Below are 21,737 nucleotides of genomic sequence, written 5' to 3' on the forward strand. Positions count from 1 at the left end.
TGGAGACGGTGCCACTTCCCGGAGAGCTAACAGCCTGCGCCGCGACTTTCCGTCTCCATTTGCTGCTTTGGGGACATGCTGTCTCCTACCCCTAGAGGGCAGGCTTCATGAGGGCAATTTTTTTTTTTTTTTTCTGTTTGGATAAGTGCTTGGTCTCAGTATGAAGAAGGTGCCTGGCATGTTGTAGGGTTTCTGTAAGTGTGCACTGAAATTTAACACAACCAGGTTACCTAAAGAGGCCACAGCCAAAGGTTTATAAGTATCATGATACTTTTCTAAAATTAAAACGTTCCTTTCTTCCCTTTCAGCCTCCCCCGTCCCCACCCCTACCCCGGCACGTTCAGACAAGGGCCTGGGGACCGGCTAGCAACCACCAGCAAGAGCTCTGTAACTCTCAACCCTCAGCTCGAAGGCGAGGGGCCTTGCTTCCAGGTTGGGGAACACATCCTGAATTCTGAACAAAGCCCGACATTCAACATTGCATGTTTTTCTCTCAACAGTTTACTTTCCTCGAAACTAATGTGCTTAAGCATTCACAGCGATGGGTATACATTTTTATTAGGATGATGACAAGTGATTTGAAGGTAATTAAGCAATGGAATGTTTCACACAATGCCCACTCTATTTAAGAAATAAACTATGTTTTGCTAGATTCACAGGCAAAGCGGGAAAAAACATTCAAAGAGTATTAATGGCTGAAACAAACAACTATAGGAACTATTTTAGGGTCCTGGATAATCTTAAGAAAGTGAGAATTCTCAGAAGAATAGGAAAAATACAAAAAGATCAATATAAAGATGTATATTACAAAGCCGATGTTACAGTTCTGTTTTACTTTAAAAAAAAGCAGCATCTTAAATGTATATCAATAGAGGGATGAATCCATAAACTGGAATGTTATGTAGCATTTAAAGGAATGAGGCAGAACGACGGACACGTCTACTGTGGAAAGGTGGCTGCGCTACACGGGTAAGGAGACAGAGCAGTAGGGCGGCTCTTATTGTAAACGAAACTCAATCAACACCTGCATGTTTGTCCATGTATTGAAAAGCGATTCAAGGGCACGAGTCAAACTGTGGCACGTGGTGACGCCTGGGGTGAGCTTGGGTCTGAAAGTGCAATACGCATACATTGTTTTGCATTTGTAAAATATATTAAAACATTTTATTTTTTTTAAGTTAAGCTAAAGCAAAAAACAAAAAACAAACAAAAACCAGGAGCCAAAGAATTGCAGGAGTAACACAACTGTTGCAAGAAAACTGCACCAGTGTGACAAGATGCTTCCTCCTCACCATTCCTACCCCCGGTCCCCAACCCCCACCACACACACACACACACACACGCGCGTGCGCACACACACACGCACGCACACACACACCCCTGCGTACACACACACAGTCACTTCAGCTTTTCCAGGAAATATCATTTATGTTTCAATATTAATGAAACAATTTATATTAACTGGATTACAGGAGAAAATCTGTCTAAATTAGGAAGAAAATAAGTTTATACAATATAACAAAGCCACAAAGGGAACTGATCTTATATTAAGATTCTAAAGCCCTGTTAGTCATTGTGTAAGAAAACAGTTATGTCCAATAAAGAGTCTTTCAACATCTTCACCACGTTCTTATCCAATCCACCTGTCACACAGCGAGGGTTTAATATCATTCTTCTCATTCTTGTATACAGAATACTAGACAGTGGACTAGAACATTTCAATGACTTTATTTAACTGACATACATCCAGATACACTCTCCCAAGGCAGGAAAGAGAAATGACATTGCAGAGCTGCCAGCTGACTCCACCTGGCCACCGCAGTCAATGAGTATAAATGGTTCTGAGCGACAGCAATTCTCCCTACCACCTGGTCACTGAACACAGGCTGACCCAGGGACAGCGGGAGGCCGAGGTCGTATGGCTCGTGCACATGGGCAGTGGCAGCTGGAAAGCAAGCCCCAGGGTAAACCCAGGCACCATGCAATGGTCAGTTTTACTGTAACCTGGTGGAGAAGGACTTTCTCTGTATGATATCCAAGTGTGACAGTATACAGGAAATATGATAAATCTGACTAGATAATGATTGTAAACAGTCTTGTGTTAGAAAACACAGTAAACAAGACTGAAAGGTAAACCATTATCTATGAAAGAATATTTTCTAAAACACTAATCCCTTATGAAGTATATAACACAAATCAGTGAGAAAAAGGCAAATCCTCCATTGGAAAGAAAATGGACAGAAGATGCAAAAAGGAATCTTAGAGTAAAGAGTTAAATACAGAACAAAACACTCAGCCACTCCAGTCATCAGAGAGATGCAAAGGGCAAGGTGATGACATTTTTAATCACTGGAGGTATGATTTTTTTTTTCCCTTTTTTAAAGATGTAAAGAAGATCATTTGGGGGAACATATATTAACGAGATGTCCTCCATTGCTTTTCCCACCCTTAATCCTTCCCACATCCATCCTGCTTAAGTCAGAATGCTCCATTTGCTCCATGGGAGGTCAGGAATCTTACCAGTGAATTGCAGAAAGGAAAGAAGAAAACAGTCCATGTTTTGCCTCTAACAGAATTGGTTTTTTTTTTTTTTTGAGCTTCTAGCCTCAAGAAAATAAACTCAACATTTTCATGATTGTTCCAAACTAAAGAAAGGTAAGACTGATTGAAAATGCTAGCTTGATGGGGCTTCCAATTTTCAAGGGAGGTTAAAGACAGTTTCTCCGAAGAGGTGACATTTCATCTAAGTCCTGAAAGAAGAGAGGAAGTCAGACAGGCAGAGAGCTGAGAAGGAGTGAGCCAGGCAGCAAGGGGAGCAGGCTCCGAGGCCCTGTGGCGGGGACTGCACCTCCCAACCAGAGAGGAGCAGAGGCGGACTCGAGCAGTCTGCGCGGAAAGCCGGGGGCAGATGCGGGAAGGCAAGCAGCCCGCCCTCACCCGCCGCCTCAGTCCCGCTTGGGGCGCTCTTCCACCTGCCATAGGGGTCTGAGCCTCTGCAGGGAAAGACGGGGCACGGGCCGAAGTCAGGCCCAGAAGTGTCCTGGGGCTTCTTCACGTCCTGGCTAAGACGCTTAGGAACCAGCATGCCACACAGGAAGCAATGACAGATTTGACTTTCTTGGACTCCAAAATCACTGCAAACAGTGACTGCGGCCGTGAAATTAAAAGAGCTTACTTCTTGGAAGGAAAGCTATGACAAACCTAGAAAGTGTATTATAATAAAAAGCAGAGATATCACTTTGCAGACAAAGGTTGATATAGTAAAAACTATGGTTTATTCAGCAGTTATGTACGAAATGTGAGAGTTGGGCTATAAAAAAGGCTGACCGCTGTGGTGCTGGAGACTTTTGAGAGTCCCTTGGAGTAAAAGGAGATAAAAGTCAATCTTAAAGGAAATCAACCCTGAATATTCATTGGAAGGACTGATGCTGAAACTGAAGCTCCAATACTTTGGCCACCTGATGTGAAGAGCTGACTCACTGGAAAAGACTCTGATGCTGGGAAAATTGAAGGCAAAAGGAGAAGGGGGCAGCAGAGGATAAGATGGTTAGATAGCATCACCAACTCAATGGACACGAATTTGAGCAAATTCCGGGAGATAGTGGAGGACAGAGGAGACTGGCATGCTGCGATCCATGGGTTCACAAAGAGTTGGACTTGACTTAGCAAATAAACAACAAGTGTCAAACCCACGTCCTCTCTTGTCTGGAAGCTCGTATGTTGAGACAGTGAAGTCACACTGCAGAGGGATACAGGGCCCCTTCAATACTTTTGAAGGAGAAACTTGTCTAATTATGTAACATGAAAGTTCCACTGGATTTTTTTGGATTTGATAAAAATAAGCTTTACTGCATCATTTAACAGATTCATAGAAGATGCTAACATTTTTAAACATTTTCTTCAGATTTGAGGTTCACTAATACACTCAGAACTGAAATCGGCAGTGTTTGTGTGAAAATTTTCTACGGTTCTTGTTGAGTTACCAGATTGCTTTTTTTAATGTATTTATAAGTTGCGCATTTTCAATTGACTTCAGAGCACTAATAGTCTTGCACAAGAAAAAAAAAAAGTGATTTTAAGCAAGGTCTGCCGTGTATGGCAAACCGAGACAGTCTGGTAATCATGCTGTCAGCAAGGGCCCATTAGAAACAAATCCTTAGTTGTAATGTATGAACAAAGAGCACAGAACAATAATTTAGATAATAAGAATACATCCAAGAAAAAATGATTAAAGTGAGACAAACGTGAAGCAGAGTTTTCTGTGATGTCGATATCTTGCCCATCGATCATTTTCATCAGTACTTAAGAAAATTGAGCCAGGTAGTTCCTAATAACTTAAAAATGCAAATGCTAACAAACTTCAAGTTTCTTTTCTCATATTTCTTAGAGGTGTAGGGTCAGCATGTCATGAACCACAGAAGGGAAAGGGGAGAAAGAACCAAACCGTCTGGACACTGGAAAGCAGACTTTCACCTGAGGTGGACAGGTTCACTTTATTTCTGTTAAAAGAAGGAACACCTTGAGGGTCCACAGGATGCCTAGCATCTGGCTTTTTCGCCAACTTTCTCGAGTGGACGGTCCAGCAAGAACGCTTCCTCTGTCTCATCTCTCTGCTGGCTGTTGCTCCTGCAGTGGACAGGTCTGATTCCATTATAACCAGCATCCCACGCCATTTGCCTGGGACCAGGCACCTGGCAGAACCATGCAGACACCGCCCGAGAGCAGACACTCCCGCTAACCCTAACCCTAGCACCGAGGGAGACCGAGGCACGTGTACATCCAAGGTTAGTCTGTGAGACCTCCCCCAGCTAGGCAGGTTTACTGGGCCCAGCTGGGGGCAGAGCCTGTGCAGTGGTGTCCACACCTGTGGGGCCTCAGGGACTCTGACCACAGAAGCCCCTCAATGTGTCCCCGGCATCTCTCAGCTCTGCCCAGTCTCTGTTGGGGGCTCAAGAATCATCAGCAAACAAGCCGTTCTTTTTTTAGAAGAACTATTTGTTTTTAATTGGAGGATAATTGCTTTACAATATTGTGTTGGTTTGTGCCATACATCACCATGAATCAGCCATAAGTATTCCTATGCTCCCTCCCTCTTGAAACCCCCTCCCACCCCTCTAGCTTGTCACAGAGCTCCAGGTTTGAGCTCCCTGCATCATACAGCAAATTCCTATTGGCTATCTCTTTTACATATAGTAATCTATATGTTTCAATGGAAGCAACCTAGATGTCCATCAACAGATGAATGGATAAAGAAGTTGTGGTACGTATGTACAATGGAATATTAGTCAGCCACAAAAAGGAATGAATTTGAGTCAGTTCTAATGAGCTGGGTGAACCAAGGGCCTATTATACAGAGTGAAGTAAGTCAAAAAGAGAAAAATATTGTAAATTAACTCATATATATGGAGTCTAGAAAAATGGTACTGATGAACCTATTTGCAGGGCAGCAATACAGATGCAGACAGAGAACAGACTTACAGACACAGTGGGGGAAGGAGAGGGTGGGACGAATCAAGTCGTCACTTGATGGATCTTCCTGGGCCCCATCTGCCCCAGGGAAAGGAACCTATGTCCCCCTTTCCCATTTGCTGGAAGGGAACCTGACAGCGCCTACAAAGAATGGGCCCAGAGACCACCGGCAACCTCTCCACGACAGGAACGAGACAAGCAGAGCACACAGGACTTCTGAGATGACTCCAGACAGATGGCTGGGGGTGGAGAGCATGGCTTCTTTGGTTCAGGTGTCCTTGGCAAAACCAATACAATATTGTAAAGTTAAAAAATAAAATAAAATTAAATTAAATTTAAAAAAGAAAAAAAAAGAAATGAGAAAACTCTTGAAACCTGTCCTGTCTCATGTGGTTTCGAAGCTGCCATCTCATTGGTGGTTTCCTTTGAATTTAAAAAGAAATCAAAATATGGTCCAGTCCAGAAGAGAGAAATACCCTCAAGCTGGGAAGATTCCACTGCTGTACTTCAGGGGCGAGAAGCAGGTGGAATGGCTTAAGGAAGAAAAAACTGCAAAACTGTAAGAAAAGTCAGATCAGAAATCAGGAGGAATGAGACAAAATAAGGAGAGAGAGTTTTTCTCCTTCTTCCAGATTTCCAGAGTAGACTTTAAGGAAAAATTTACACACACACACGATTCCACAACAGTTCTGCTCTCTCCTCACACTCACCAAAGTGCTCTCCAGCCATGAATGTGACTCTGTCCTTTGTCACCTTGCAAACACCCAGCACTTGATTGAAAACCCTGCTGTGAGCTCACAACCACTTCTGGAACTCTTGGTCACTTTCAGCTTCTCCCCAGAAGCCCCATTCCATGCCTGGCTCCAGTTCTGGTTTGTTTTTAAGCAATTTGTTCCTGACAAAAAGTCATGGGACACTTCAAACTCTGGGTGAATGGTGTGGCTTAGATTTTTGTAAATAACTGTTATTCCCTTCATGTTCATTTCTTGCATTTATTTTTTAAATATGGAAACACCACAGAACTTCATGATGACATATAATCCAGATTATTTGAGGAATCATTCTCTTTGCTATGAACATTTTATTCTCATTTACTCTCACTTTATTTTGAGAAAGTGTGTCTCCTTTTAACAAAATTACAAAGTAAAAAAAAAAATTGCTCAACAATATGTTCCAATTAAAAGATAAATCTCTTCCTTAAAAACAGCTGCAACTTGAATAGCACAGATCTCTATTTCACAGTAAAATTATTTCCTCACAACAATCTTCATTCTAGAAGAAAAGTTAGGAGTGGCTATGTGACCTTGGTGAGGAAAGCAGGGTCTCAATTTCCTCAACTATAGAATGGGGATAACACTAGAAATTATTCTCGTCTGGAAAATTCCGTTGGACAGAGGAGCGTGGCGGGCTATAGTCCATGGGGTCACAAAGAGTCAGACACAATTGAGGGACTGAGCCTGCATACACACAATACTAGAAATAAGGACTCATATTGAAGGGGTGTTTCTAGATGACACCTCTTTTCTCTGGGAGGTCCCCTCCCTCAGGGTCCCCTTCTCAACCAAGGGAAACACTTTTTTTGATCAGATTCTCTCTCTCAGGGTCTGGAATTAGGGTTCAGACATAGCCAGTCACATCACACGAGGAAAGTAAACATGCCAAAGTTAGGGCCAGCCTTCTCGTGCTCACAGAGTAAATCGAGAAAGCTGGTCAGCAACATAAAGGAGTGAGGCACAGGTGAACAGAGACATGGAGGGAGGTGCGCAGGTCCGAGTAGCCTCCAGAGTTCCTGCTGACGGTCTGCTTCTCAAATCGGGTTCCATGAGGAATGGCCACATGCCAACATTCAACTTCCTTAAGACATCATGGGGTGAGGAGAGAAGGATAAATTAAGAGCATGGGATTAACAGATACACACTACTATATGTAAAATAGATAAACAACAAGGACATGTTGCATAGCACGGGGAACTGTATTCAGTATCTTGTAATAACCTGTAATGGAAAAGAATCTGAAAAGAATATACATATATATATATATATATATATATATATATATATATATATATTATGGTGGTGGTTTAGTCGCTAAGTCGTGTCCAACTGGTGGGATCCCATGGACTGTAGCCCACCAGGCTCCTCTGTCCATAGGATTCTCCAGGCAAGAATACTGGAGTGGGATATATGGGATTCCCCAGTGGCTTAGATGGTAAAGAGTCTGCCTGAAATGTGGAAGACCCAGGTTAGATCCCTGGATCAGAAAGATCCCCTGGAGAAGGAAATGGCAACCCACTCCAGTATTCTTGCCTGGAAAATTCCATGGATGGAGGAGCCTGGAGGGCTACAATCCATGGGGTTACAAAAAGTTGGACACGACTGAATGACTTCATTTTCCTTTTCCTCATACGTATGTATAAATGTATGAGAGTAAGAATATATATGTGTAAGAATCCCCTGGTGGCTCAGATGGTAAAGAATCTGCCTAAAATGAAGGAGACTCAAGTTCAATCCCTGTGTCAGGAAGATTCTCTGGAGAAGGGAACAGCAACCCACTACAGTATTCTTGCTGGAGAACGCCATGCACAGAGGAGTCTGGAGGGCTGCAGTCCAGGGGTTGCAAAGAGTCAGACACCACTGAGTGGCTAACACTTTCACTACATAACGGAATCATTTTGCTCTATACCAGAAGCTAACAAGCCAACTATACTTCATTTAAAAAAAAAATACAAACTAAAAATTTAAAAATTAAAAAATACAAAAATTAGTTTCCCCCAAAAGATATTATCATAGCCTCATTTTTTTTAAAGACTACTACTGCCTCCCTCTCCTTTAAAAAATTTTTTTTTCATTTTTAATTTTGCTAAATGCACCATAGCTTTGTTTCTCTTTCTGACAACTGGAAGTATGTTAACTAAAATGCAGAAGGAAAAAGAATGCCAAAGATATCTCTCTTGATCCACGTTGGCCCTTCAAAGAGAACTCTCTTGTGCAGCCAGAACTCCCGTCGGTCTCTCCCCGGCACAGAATCCAATTAAAGAGAAACAAGGTCTTTACAACACATGATCATCAATATGCAAAGAGGTGACACCAGACCAACATCACAAGCCCAATTACCCAAATGTCTTGCTCAGGTAACAGCCTTTAAATAGTCAAAGGCTCTTTGGCAAATCATCTCCTTTAGAGAAATCAAAGCCAACATTTTATGCAGATGATTTCACATCCTCTTAACAGCTCCTCTCCAAATAAGTGAAAGAGCTTCCCATCATAGAGCTCATCAGGTCAACGGAGCCTGCAGAGCCATGTAATTTAGCCAGAGAGTTCATTCCAGCTCAAGACCCCATTTGGGTTTCCAAGTAATCATCACTCAAGAGAGGGCTCAAGGTGAGACCTCTTCCAACTTGCCCTTTGAAAGGAGTCATGCCCGGGTGGTCCCCGCTGCTCGAGATGCGTGGCAACAATGCAAGTGGACAAAGTCCACATCTGGCCGCTGGTTGACAGAGGAGGAAGGTCTGAGAGCTCGGACCCTGCCATGTGTGAATGCGGGGTCTTTAAAAGACTGTTCAAAGAACTTCATCAGTGATTTCTGGAACTTGGAGCAGGCCAGCATGGAGTGCACAGGTGAACCATTTGCCAGGGCACAGATGTTAGCACAAAGAACCCTCTTTATTCTCCACATCCAAAGTTTTCTGCTCCGTGCATCCGAATGGACCCGTTTAGCAATGAACTGGCCCCTAGTTTAGAGAGCAGAAATCCACACTCATTCTGCAGCCTCAGGGCACAAATTCAAGGTCTAATTTTCATGCAAATCGACTCACTCTTTTGTATTTCCAGCTGATATTTTCTCTGGGCCCTTGTTAATCAAGGCAAACATAATTCAGTGCAGACGCCTCACCTCCCACACAATGGCACAAAAATATAGAGACTTTGGCAGAGTTAAGTCCAGGCTCAGAGCAGCGTTGCGCAGAAGACAAGCTGCCTGCGGTGTACTCAGTGTCCCCCACATCTCTAGGGACATTAACGAATTCCTAGAAACGTCGAGGACTCCTCAGCGGTGGAGAAAGAAAGCCACACTGGGGCTTTATTTGTTTAGGTGTGTATTGACTTCTGGCTTCAGTCCCCCGTGTGAACAGTTAAGTAGTTTGTCATGCCATCCTTCTATCAAGAGAAAGCTCGACAAGCTGGAACTCAGTGTTTGCTCTGGGAGCCCTCAGAACTGAGGCTGTGCCGCAAACTGCCATCATGAAGTCTGCAGAGACAGAAGAATTCAGAGGGTCATGGCCAAGACGGGCTCACCTGGAGCAGCAGCCGCTGAGACTGGAACTGGCAGCAGCTCTTAGGTGGCAATGTTGATGAACTGCTGAAGGCTTAGTATGAACCAGCATGCGGGCTGCAATCTTAGGGGGGCCCACAATTTCATGGCCTTTACTTCCAGAATCCCCACCAACTTTTCATGGCAAAGACTCAGGTGGGATCCCCTGGTGGCTCTGAACTGGGCAGAAGTGTCATCCTTGGGAAACTTACAGAGCCTTCCTCAGATCTCAGGCATCACTGATCTCAGAGTCTGTACTGCCAGACACATCACAGTTTTCATGACACTGTCCTTCAGTGGAATGATTGTTGGATGGGTGGACATTTGGGTGGATGGGTGAATGAATGGATGACATGGGATCCATGACCTCAGGGAAATGATAATATAGAAATTCCCAAATTTGTCTCACCAAACACTAACACCATAAGCTGTGCCATGGTACCAAAAGTTCCTCTATGCTCAAAAAAAATGGAAGGAAATGCTCAGTTTGGCAACTTCAACAGATTTCTTGACTACAAGAGCCTGGATATCACACACCCTTATCTTCCTAGAATTTAGCACACCTGTTGTTAGACACTCAATTAGATAATCAAAAGGAGGAAAATAGAGAATAATCCACTCCTGTTCATTCATTCCACAAATATTCACTGAGCATCTAAGCACTGCAGGCGCTAAGCCAGGGTCTAGGAAGATATTGGGAACAAAAATGGTCATACCCTGCCCTCGTGGTGGGGGCGGTATAATAGAGGAGACGGACATTGAACACACAATCCCACAAGCAAGTACAAACTTGCAACTACAACAATCGCTACAACGGAAAAGTAAGTGGAAAAGATACAGTAAAGCAAACACCCTGGTCAAGGAGGTTAGAAAAAGCTAACAAAAGAATTGAGAATTAAAGCATTCAGAATCATCAATATGGCAAAATGGATGGGGATGGCGGGGCAGTGAAGGAGTTTGCTAGGAACCTGGCAGAGGAAACAGCATGTGTTACCAAATGTCCCTTTGAAGTCCTATAGCGGAAAGAAGCATGGCTCATACAAAGAGTAGAAATGGAGACTTCCCTGGTGATCCAGAGGTTAAGATCTGCCTACCAATGGAGTGCAGCCAAAAATAAATAAATATCTAGCTTTTTAAATACTTAAGCAAAATAAAAGAATGGAAATGAGGCCAAAATGGCTGAGAGTAGGGGACTCCACGGTCGGTTCCTGTTTAAGCCTCTGAGAGCTGTGCTGTTTTGTTACACAGCAACAGATGACGCACACAGGTCACTAGCTCACTGAGGGTCAGGCCTCACTGTTCTCTCCCCTACTTTCTGCCTTGGAAGGGACTCTGTGGGCTGAACCACCCCGGCTCCCTTGCCCTCCAGCTTTCGCTGGGGTTTGGCCTATGGGCAACCGCAGGAGACAGTTAGAGCATAGGAGGCAGGGAGTTCAGTGGTCTCCCATCTCAGTTCAGCTGGGTGCCCTGTGACACTGACCACATGCTTCACCCTCCCTCCCCAGGTCCCCTCCCCAGGTCCCCTCCCCAGGTCTTTCTGGGTTCCAGACTCTTGGCCGTCACTGGCCCTGGGGTGCCCCACCAACCCCTGTTGGTTTCCGTGCTTCCTCCTGTCCACACCTTTGCAAGCAACTGTTTCCACTGACCCGCTCTATTCATCCCCTCTGAGTGTGCCATCTAATTCTGCGGGACAGATATAACTCCTCAGCTAGAAAGAGGTGAAGCTGGGATATAAAGTTTCAGAACCTTAAAGTTACTCTTTGAAAAACCAGAGTAACAGGACTTCGCTGGTGATCCACCTTGCAGCCCAGGGGATACTGGTTTGATCACGGAACTAAGACCTCACATGCCCAGAAGCAACTAAGCCCACGAGGTCCAGAGCCTGCATGCTACAGCCAGAGAGCTATGCACTGGAACAAAAGACCCTGCATGATGCAAGGGAGACCTGACAAAGCCAAATAAATAAATATTAAGAAGGAAAAAAATAGAGTAACTATGCCTCCCCCGGTAGCCTAAGCACAGACAGGAGACGCCCTTCAACTTCAGATCAGCACAGGTCCAGAGGCCAAACTCTGTGGAAAGGGCCAACATCTTTGAGACTCAGTTTCTTCACCAACAAAACTTCCCAGTCACTACATAAAACTACCATTAGAATTAAATGCAGGCACTTATGTGAAAGAAGGATGAGCACCCAAGAATCGATGCTTTCAAATTGTGGTACTAGAGAAGACGCTTGAGAGTCCCTTGGACTGCAAGGAGATCAAACCAGTCCATCCTAAAGGAATTCAACCCTGAATATTCCTTGGAAGGACTGATGCTGAAGCTGAAACGCCAATCCTTTGGCCACCTGATGCGAAGAGCTGACTCACTGGAAAACACCCTGATGCTGGGAAAGATTGAGGGCAGGAGGAGAAGGGGACAACAGAGGATGAGATGGTTAGATGGCATCACCAACTCATTGAACATGAATATGAGCAAACTCCAAGAAATAGTGAAGGACAGAGGAGCCTGGTGTGCTGCAGTCCACAGAGTCTCAAAGGCTTGGCAACTGAACAACCACAACAAACGTGTGTGAACCACAGTAAGGGGCCAGGAGTGAGCTCCCCTAGGACACCACCAGCAAGAGCTCATTGCGCTAGACCAACCCGACCCAAATGCCATTCTCTACTGTCAACAGCCCCAGGGGTACAGTAGCCCCTAGTTCAACAGGCAGACCCCCAAGAGGATCCTGGAATCATCCACAGAGATATCACCTAACCCATTTTTAAACGTGCCTCAGCCCTGCAGAGCTGTAGCGAGGTTCACTTGCCAGCACCACGTGCGGCTTCCTGGTTCGAAGGAGCAGCCCCGCCCATTCAAGCGCGGCCGCGGTCAGCGTCTCGGCGCGCTCAGGGGCTGGCACTGGCAGAGGAGGCCGGTCGCGTGGAATTTTCTCCCCTGGGGTCACACACTGCCCAGACAGGCTTCTCAGTGTGCAAGAGCGTGAAGAAGGGAAGAAGAAGATGGGACTCTGGACCTGGTGACATTCCCAGAAACATATTTGGACCTCAGATTATGGTTCTCAGAAAGGGCAGCTCTGTGCGCCGTGTTTACAGCCGCTCCTCGGTGGTTTAATGAGTCCCGGATGCGGACGAGAGGCCCACGTAGAGGGGAGTAATTGGGACACGGCGGCCTGCGAGGTCTGTATCTCTGGCAGAGAAGCAGCTGGTGGACACGATTCAAAGTCAGGGAAAGGGACTGGAAACAGGAAACAGGCCAAGAACTAGAAGGTCCCCGGGTGGACACCACAACCCAACGGCGACCGCAGCTCTGCTAGCCGGGCAGGCCCCGCCCTTGCCGTCAGACAGGCTAGATCAGGGTTCCCCAAGTCTGACCTCTGTGCCCTTCACCATCGTTTCTGCAGGCTTACATCCACTGTTGTGTTAGTTTCTTCACTTTCTTTAAATCAACTCAACGTCTTACTTACATTTACTTTAGTTGACATTTTATTATCACAACCACCATGGAAGCCACATCACTTGCTGCCAATAGACAGCAACAAGCAAAATAAACACAATGAAACCAGCTTCATTACTAGGTTCCAGCTGGACCCTGTTTCCTGTAGAGTCTGCCTCTTGGTGTCTCCTAATACAAAAGGGGGATTGGCAAGTTTTCCAGCAACAAGTGAGATTTTTTTTCTCCTATAATCAGAAACATTAGCATTGAAACATATTCATTACCATATGTAAAGTGAAGTTGCTCAGTCCATGGACAAAGAGTCCAGGCTCCTTTGCCCATGGGATTTTCCAGGAAAGAATACTGGAGTGGGTTGCCATTTCCTTCTCCAGGAGATCTTCCTGACCCAGGGATTGAACCCCGGTCTTCTGCATTGTAGGCAGACACTTTACGGTCTGAGCCACCAGGGAAGCCCACCATATGTAAACCAGATAGCTAATGGGAAGCTGCTGTATAGCACAGGAGGCTCAAGGCCTGTTCTGTGACAACCTAGAGGGGTGGGATGGCGTGGGGGTTGGGGAGGTTCAAGAGGGTGAAGACGTATGCACACTACGCTGACGCACGCTATTGAACTGCAGACTCCAGCACAAATCATAAAGCAGTTATCCTTCAATTAAAAATAAATTAAAAAAAAAAGAATGGAAAAGAGAGTAACTTTTCAACTGTGCTATTCAATCTTGCTGCTGCTGCTGCTGCTAAGTCACTTCAGTCGTGTCTGACTCTGTGCGGCCCCATAGATGGCAGCCCACCAGGCTCCCCCATCCCTGGGATTCTCCAGGCAAGAATACTGGAGTGGGTGCTATTCAATCTTATTTTATGCTAAAGTCACCTAGTAATGCATCCACAATCATCTTGTTATGTAAAGCAAAGATACCCATCTGGAAGACAGTGTGTCCCTCGACCCTCCTAAAGCCTAGCCCTAAGCAGTACTGTTGACTCTTGCGAGCCCCTTGGACTGCAAGGAGATCCAACCAGTCCATCCTCAAGGAAATCAGTCCTGAATATTCATTGGAAGGACTGATGCTGAAGCTGAAATGCCAATACTTTGGCCACCTGATGTGAAGACCTAACTCATTTGAAAAGACCCTGATGCTGGGAAAGATTGAAGGCAGGAGGAGAAGGGGACAACAGAGGATGAGATGGTCGGATGACATCACCGACTCAACAGACATGAGTCTGAGTAAACTCTGGGAGTTGGTGATGGACAGGGAGGCCTGGTGGGCTGCAGTCCATGGGGTCAGAAAGAGTTGGACACGACTGAGTTACTGAACTGAACTGAACTGCAGCAATAAAGCCATAAATCGTGGTTTGTGGGGCTGATGCACATTACAAGAAATAAATATTACCATTAAAATCTTCCAAGTACCACTTAAAACCACATCATCTCCTCCCCAGGTAGCAGATGCCATTCTCGGGGAAATGCCGGGACACACAACCCTCAGGTCCCCGGGTTGAAGAGCACGTGAAAATCCCCACACTGCTCTGTAAAGGGCTCTGCCCTCTTGTGCGGAAAAGCCTTCATGGCTGGAACCCCAGTGAAAGGTTCCACCCTTCCTGCTTCTGGAAAGGTCCTCGTTGTGGAACAGTGTCAGAGAGCCATCGCCCTCCAACGATTCTGGGGAGAGACCATCAGGGCTCGCATCCTGGTGAGGACCCCCTTCCAAGGCCTTGGGGACAGAGTTGAAAATGAAAACAGTAAGGTAAGGGAGTTAGAGAAGGTGAGGTTCGGGAAAAAAAAAGTGAGACCAGCACTTTACAGGAAGATACCACCCTTAGTGAGGGAGAAGGGGCAGCAGTCAGATCAGCAGGCTGCTGCGCCAAGTCAAGAAGAGGGTGGGTACACACAGAAAGCATATATGTGCGGAGATGCATCGTTTCGAGGGGGTCTGTTTTTCCTCAAGATTATTTTGATTAGTTAGCTTTCAACAACTGGAGTAAGGAATTCCTGAGACCGGCCAGAGACTGGGATTGGCTGGGAGCTGAATGTAATCAGTCTTAATGTCCTTTCCTTTCTTTGGGGGAGAAAGTTCTTTATTCTGTGTAGAATGGTGGAGAGGGCCTGGAGGGAAGTTTTGACTCCAGCTCTCTTGAGCCTGTAGCTTTCCTTCAGAAACCACAGTCGTGTCCTCAGGGGACCTGGAGCCAACAGGTCGGCATCATCTCTGCCCTTCACTGATTTGTTGAAAAGCTGAGATCTGAACTTGTGTGCCAGTTGGTTCCAAAATCCATATTCTTCCCCACCACGACCTGCTGTCTAACTGTCTAGTAACAGAGACAGAGTTTTAATATTAATGCATACTTTTTATGCTGAATCCCACGGAAGAGTTTTCCATTTCAACTCCCTGACTCTCTCAAGCTCCTTTGAGTGTCTCTTTGGCCCTAAATGACTATCTTGGGACTGCTTTTTCCCAGAGCCATAAACACACATGGAATTAAGGGACAAGGACTAAGGTAAGAAGACTGGGGCCAGGAGTGCCAACTACAGACGGCACTTGCCGTCTCTCCCTCTATTTCTGTAACTGCTGCTGCTGACCTTCAGCACCCCTGAAAGGAGTTCAGGGGGAGACAAGAAATAAGGGGTCCGTGCTTGGGGGAATATCTGAAAGACAGGTCTTCAGATAGATATTGTCAGGAGCCGATTTTATGAGCCCAATTCTTGTATCTCCCCATATATAGAAAAGCACCAAAATCCTTCATGGTGACGACTGCTCCTCGTGACTAGCAGAGGCTTCGTAATACTAGCATTAATAGAAATCTTCTGGAAAGATACGTGCTGGATTGCATGTACCTCCCCCTTCACCAAAAGTCATATATATACTGACCTTTCCCCCTACCTCTTTGGTCCAATTTCTCAGAGCTGTCTGAAGTGCTGTCTCCCAGACGGAGGTCCTCATTTTGCCCCAAATAAAACTTAACTCTCAGCTTTTACATTGTGCATTTTTTTAAAGTCTGACGGGAGGAAGCTGAGGAAAGTGCTGGCCATTCAGATACGCTTTGTTTCTTTAATCTACACATTTCTATTCTCCTCTGCACAACCCACACCTTCCCTGCAGACCACTTGGAGTCTTTTTAAATTAAAAAAGTCACTGCCTGCCTAACAACCAAGCAAGAAGTGAGGAGCTGACATGATGAGATGATAGAACGGCCCAACTTTCCCTCTGGCACCTGAGGTCCATTTCCCTGGCCCCCAGTTGGAGAGACTTTGGTTAGAAGAACCAGACGGGAATGACACCACCACTCACTGTGTGACTTTGGGTAAGTGGCCTAACTTCTCTGAGCCTCAGTGTCACCTGCCTGAAACACAAGTATCAGGGATACACAGGGTATCACAGGTGATGCAAAGTTTGGAAGAAATATATAAAAAGGGATTTGCAACATCTGGCCCAGAGAAGACACTCACCAAAACAACAAAAACAAAGCAGCTGCTTTTACTGACAAGTTCTTTTATTTGACAGGTGGTGGCAAAATTCCCACACCACAATCAGATGCAAAGGGAAGCCCTGGCCATCCCCCAGAGCAGCGCGGAATCCCAACGTGCTCACCTCCCTGTAGTCTGACAGTATAAACAAGGTCCTGATTAACTTTGCCAGAGATATTTCTAATTCAAACTGAATGCTGTTGGACAGCTCATCCTGTCAGGGAGGGAGCGTAACCACCACTGACCTTTTCAAACAAAGCTAATTGCTCCGGTTTTAAGGTTACAGAGCTGAAATTTTGCCATATATTGATCCAGGGGTGCAAAGTTTCTTCCTAATTTCTAATTTCCCCTAGAGGAGAAAGTAGGAATTTGCCTTGATGGAGCCCATCTTCTCTGGGAGGAACACAGCTATTTAGAAACTTTCTGTTACCAAACCCACTTGGCCAGCAACTTCCTTGCAGGTCCAGTGGTTAAGACTTTGCCCTCCAGCGCAGGGGGTGCGGGTTCGATCCTTGGTTGGGGACTAAGATCCCACACTCCTCACAGCCAAAACACCAAAATATAAAACAGAATCGATGTTGTAACCAATCTGGATACTTGGCCAATGATGCAGCCTCCTTTCTCAGCTGAAGAGTCTAACTACTCAGGTTTTCATTGAGTCAATAAATGCGTGTTACTGTATGGCCTGGTGGGCCAGGCCGTGTGCTGGGCTCAGCAGATGGTGAGCCAGTCCCTGCAAGCAGAGGGGAGAGACGGCTATGAATCGACAGTTACGCAAACAGAGGAAGCTGCCTGTGCTGTTATTGGGAAGAACCATGGCTGGTGAGTGGGTTGAATGGATGCTCCTTCAGGCAAGGAGAAGTGGGGGCTTTGTCTCTGGGGGATTTAAAAGTGACTTAGTCTGCTTTTTATGGTCACCAAACGCTGGATATCCCAAACATTATTGGTGATAAAATGCTCCTCCCTTCATAGACAGACTGTCTCCCCACTGTTCATCTCAGGTATCCAGGAGATGAGAAAGACTGACCAGATCACTCAGTTATGGACTCCCAGAAGATGCGCAACTTGAACTTAAGGTGGGATGGGCAGGAGAGCAGCAGGTATCCAGGCAAAGCTGTAAGGGTGGGGGACGCCTGGAGGACAAGGCGGAAGCAGGGACTCCAGGCCAGCGGAGACCCAGGAGAATCAGGGCTAGATGGCATGCCTGAGGTGAGGGGAGAGGGCAGGGGGTCTAGGGGATGAGAGAGTCTGTGTCCCAGAAAAAATAAAACAAAACAAAGCGGTAACAGTTATGCAGCTGCAGCTGATTCACTTTCAACAAAAGCCCCAATTCCTGAGTTTTATGTAAAATACACTCTAGAATTTTTTTTAAGTATTGGCAACTTATTTAAAAACAAATCATAGCTGCTGGCCAAATGGGACCCCCTGGGGCCTTTGGGTTGGTAGGAGACAGGCCTTCTTCTATCCTCTGCTTTATCTCCTCTTTGAAGTACCTAGGTAACAGTATGTGATGCAGATTTCCTGAGTTGTTCTGAAAGTGTGAAAACCCCACCAAACAGAAGGTGTTAACCACTTCACGACCAGAGCACAATGCCCCGGGCCTCCTGGAGTGAAGGACTGATAGTGTGAACCCCTGCCGCCCCACCTGCTAGTCAGAGAATCCCGCACAAACTGACCGCACACCCTTCCAGGCGCCCCCCACCCCTGACCAAAAGGGCACATGGCCAAGCAGCCACAGGCCACAGAGGGTAACGCCCAAGCCTAACAAACGGGCTTCCAGGGGCTCAGCGGTTATGAACCTGCCTGCCAATTCAGGAGACCTGGGCTTGTCCCTGGGTCAGGAAGGTCCCCTGGAGGAGGGAATGGCAACCTACTCTAGTGTTCCTGCCTGGAGAATCCCACGGACAGAGGAGCCTGGTGGGCCACAGTCCACAGGGTCGCAGAGTCAGACACAACTGAAGAGACTTAGCACGCACACACATACGCATGAGTTGTGATCAAAGAAGAATATTGTTCACATACATCAAACATCTTTAAAAATGCTTTGTACCCAGTTCTGACACTCCCATCCTCTACATGAAAATGGACTGCTCCTGGAACTCTTCTCTTGAAATCTTTTCCAGAAACACCAGTTCTTCCGGTGACTCTTTCCCCACATCCTCCTTATCCCACGTGCTGTTTATTTGCTCGTACAGCTCCTTATGCAGTTTCCTCGGGCCTGACTCCTTTAATCTTTGCTCTCTCATCCCATTACTCAGATTCTGCTTCATCCGGGAAACCTGGGGCCTGCTGCCCCAAGCAAAAATCATTGTTTTAGACAGCAAGAGGGCAAGGGAAAGACTGAAAATTCACAAACGGTATTTTTCATCCTATTTATTCACAAATGTATTTTCAAGATGCATTTCTGTACATAGACTGAAAAAATGTGCTGTCTTTTGATCACAGCAGCTGGTGGCAAAGCTGTCTGTTTATAGTCAACTTAATGTCAAGAGCTGGTACAGAAGTTCACAACAGCAGAGAACTCTATCGTTTGAAAATTTTGAGGAGGAAGTTACTGCGATCAAGTGGGAAGCCTCAGATCAGTCTCTTAAAGCACAGGTAGGAAAAAAAAAAAAAAGCAAAAACAAACAATACATAGAGTGGGCCAGTTGGCAGATACTCAGTCAGCCCTAGCTAAGGGTTAAGGGGCTTCCCAGGTGGCGCAATTAGTAAAAAGCATGCCTGCCAATGCAGGAGATGCAAGAGACATGTGTTCAGTTCCTGGGTCGGGAAGCTCTCTTGGAGGAGGAAATGGCAACTCACTCCAGTGTTCTTGCCTGGAGACTCCCACGGACAGAGGAGTTTGGGCTACTGTCCATGGTGTCACAGAGAGCTGGACACACAGAGCCTACACATGCAAGCACGCGTGTGCACACACACACACACACACACACACACACACACACAAGGGCTAAGGAAAGCATGCAGCTGAATTCCTGCAGTCTCTGGAAAGTGGTGCTTTAAAAAAAAAAAAAAGGTTGGATTTGTTAATTTAATTCCTAGGGGGAAGGGTTCAATTTCATTTTTCATTATTAAAGCCAATTCTTACTTCCTTCAGTTAAAATGTGCATCAAATACACTTTCCTCTGGCTCTGTTAAGAAAGACTGAGCAGTGGCCTCTGCCACACGTGTGCACCATCTTCGGATGGGCTTCATGGATTGGGACCTGTTTGCCTCACACTGAGGTCCTGAACACACAAGGTGGGGAGACCTGCTTGAAGGAGGTGGAGAAAGAAAAGAAGAATGAACTGTCCTGTTTGTTCATCTGATACCCAGAAGAATCAAACAGGAAGACAATGGTCACCACAGAATTCTTGAGCTCACTTTCTTTTTGTTCCCGGGGATGTCACCTTTATTTCATGATTCTAGTGCCCACAAGACCCAGTATTGCATCACGCCCCACCACCACCATCACGAGACTTAATTTGGAAAATAAAGCAAGCTCCTTTTTGATGATTCTCTCTCTCTCTCGGTGTTTGAAGTGACTTTACGTTCAGATCATTCTGGAAGAAATCATTTTAAAAGCCTGTCACTGCACACTGCAAACGGCCGCAAGGACACCCTGGTGTGTTTCGCCATTGTTAAAACAGCTACCAAAAATAAATACATGAAACAAAGAGGGAGCCCTTGCGGGGCCTCAGTAACGCAATGATCAGGAAATCGTCTCTGCTCTGGTAGATTACAATCAAGGAATGCAGCCATTTTCATCATCAGTATAACTCTTTGTAACTGATTTCAGTGATGGCCCCACAAGGATGGTGCCTGCTCTTTTGTTACCCACCGTTGATAAATGTGCATCAATTTTTCACTTTGAAGCGTTATTTCCTCTTGCAATTTGCCAAGTGCCTTTTCATGCTGCATTTGAAGACTGTCCCATGAACAAAGCTCCTTCAGGGAAGACAAGTTAATTATCTGACTGCCATTCTGATTGTTGGCTGCTGGAAAGAAAATTCTTTGCCAGCTCCAGTGGTGAGGCACCAATGCTGCTATTTGACAATCGTCAAATTCCTACAGGATCCGTCACTGGGTGAGTAGGAGAGCAATGGTTAAGAACTCAGACTTGGAGTCAGGCGGAGCTGGATTCAAACCCTGGGTGTACTTTGGCCAAGTAAATCAGTCTCTATGAGCCTCTGTTTCCCCATCTGTATAATGAAGGTAATATTGGTTCCTAGGTTGTAAGATTACTACAAAGATCAGATAGCAGAATGTGTGCTTGGCTCTTGTCACCTAGTGAGCATTAAACAAAGATTTTGTTCTAATAAAACATAACTGCACAATTCCCTTCCATTCACCAGAAGATACTGTGGAGGGTTATTTCATGATGCTTCCCTAGAGGTTATTACAGGAACATTGTTTCCACACCAGACACATTTCTTCATTTACCATAAGCTTCAGTTCAGTTCAGTCACTCAGTCGTGTCCAACTCTTTGCAACCCCATGAATCGCAGCACGCCAGGCCTCCCTGTCCATCACCAACTCCCGGAGTTCACTCAAACTCACATCCATCGAGTCAGTGATGCCATCCAGCCATCTCATCCTCTGTCGTCCCCTTCTCCTCCTGCCCCCAATCCCTCCCAGCATCAGGGTCTTTTCCAATGAGTCAGCTCTTCGCACGAGGTGGCCAAAGGACTGGAGTTTCAGCTTCACCATCAGGCCTTCCACTCGTTTAGGGTTGCATTTGATGCTGGGAAAGATTGAGGGCAGCTGGAGAAGGGGACGGCAGAGGATGAGATGGTTGGATTGCATCACTGACTTAATGGACATGGGTTTGAGCCTACTCCAGGACATAGTGAAGGACAGAGAAGCCTGGTGTGCTGCAGTTCATGGGGTTGCAGAGAGTCAGACACAACTCAGCCATTGAACAACAACAACAACAATGAGCAAACTTCATGAATGACGCTGGGGAGTGTTTTTTCTGGGTGTGGCTCTTTAAGATTCCTGTTGTGGATGTATTACACATCAATGCTTATTTGGGATGTTTTTCTAAATGCAAATTCATATTCCTCGG

At 45.8% G+C, this 21,737-nt stretch overlaps 2 long non-coding RNA genes across 3 annotated transcripts; one reads left to right on the top strand and one right to left on the bottom strand.

Annotated features, from left to right (window-relative positions):
• Nucleotides 1-6,446: 6,446 nt before the first annotated feature.
• Nucleotides 6,447-18,831, bottom strand: LOC129626141 (uncharacterized). The gene is made up of 2 exons (XR_008701799.1): nt 18,713-18,831; nt 6,447-7,323 (listed from the first exon to the last, which is right to left on the bottom strand). It is a non-coding gene; the product is annotated as an uncharacterized LOC129626141 (long non-coding RNA).
• LOC129626140 (uncharacterized) lies at nt 16,818-20,777 on the top strand. Of its 2 annotated transcripts, XR_008701797.1 has the most exons (4): nt 16,818-17,512; nt 18,949-19,047; nt 19,136-19,288; nt 19,788-20,777. It is a non-coding gene; the product is annotated as an uncharacterized LOC129626140 (long non-coding RNA). The 2 variants fall into 2 exon arrangements; XR_008701798.1 differs by lacking the exon at nt 18,949-19,047.
• The last annotated feature ends 960 nt before the right edge of the window (nt 20,778-21,737 follow it).

The sequence above is a fragment of the Bubalus kerabau genome, chromosome 13 (assembly GCF_029407905.1).
Source record: "Bubalus kerabau isolate K-KA32 ecotype Philippines breed swamp buffalo chromosome 13, PCC_UOA_SB_1v2, whole genome shotgun sequence".
Classification (NCBI taxonomy): Eukaryota; Metazoa; Chordata; class Mammalia; order Artiodactyla; family Bovidae; genus Bubalus; species Bubalus kerabau.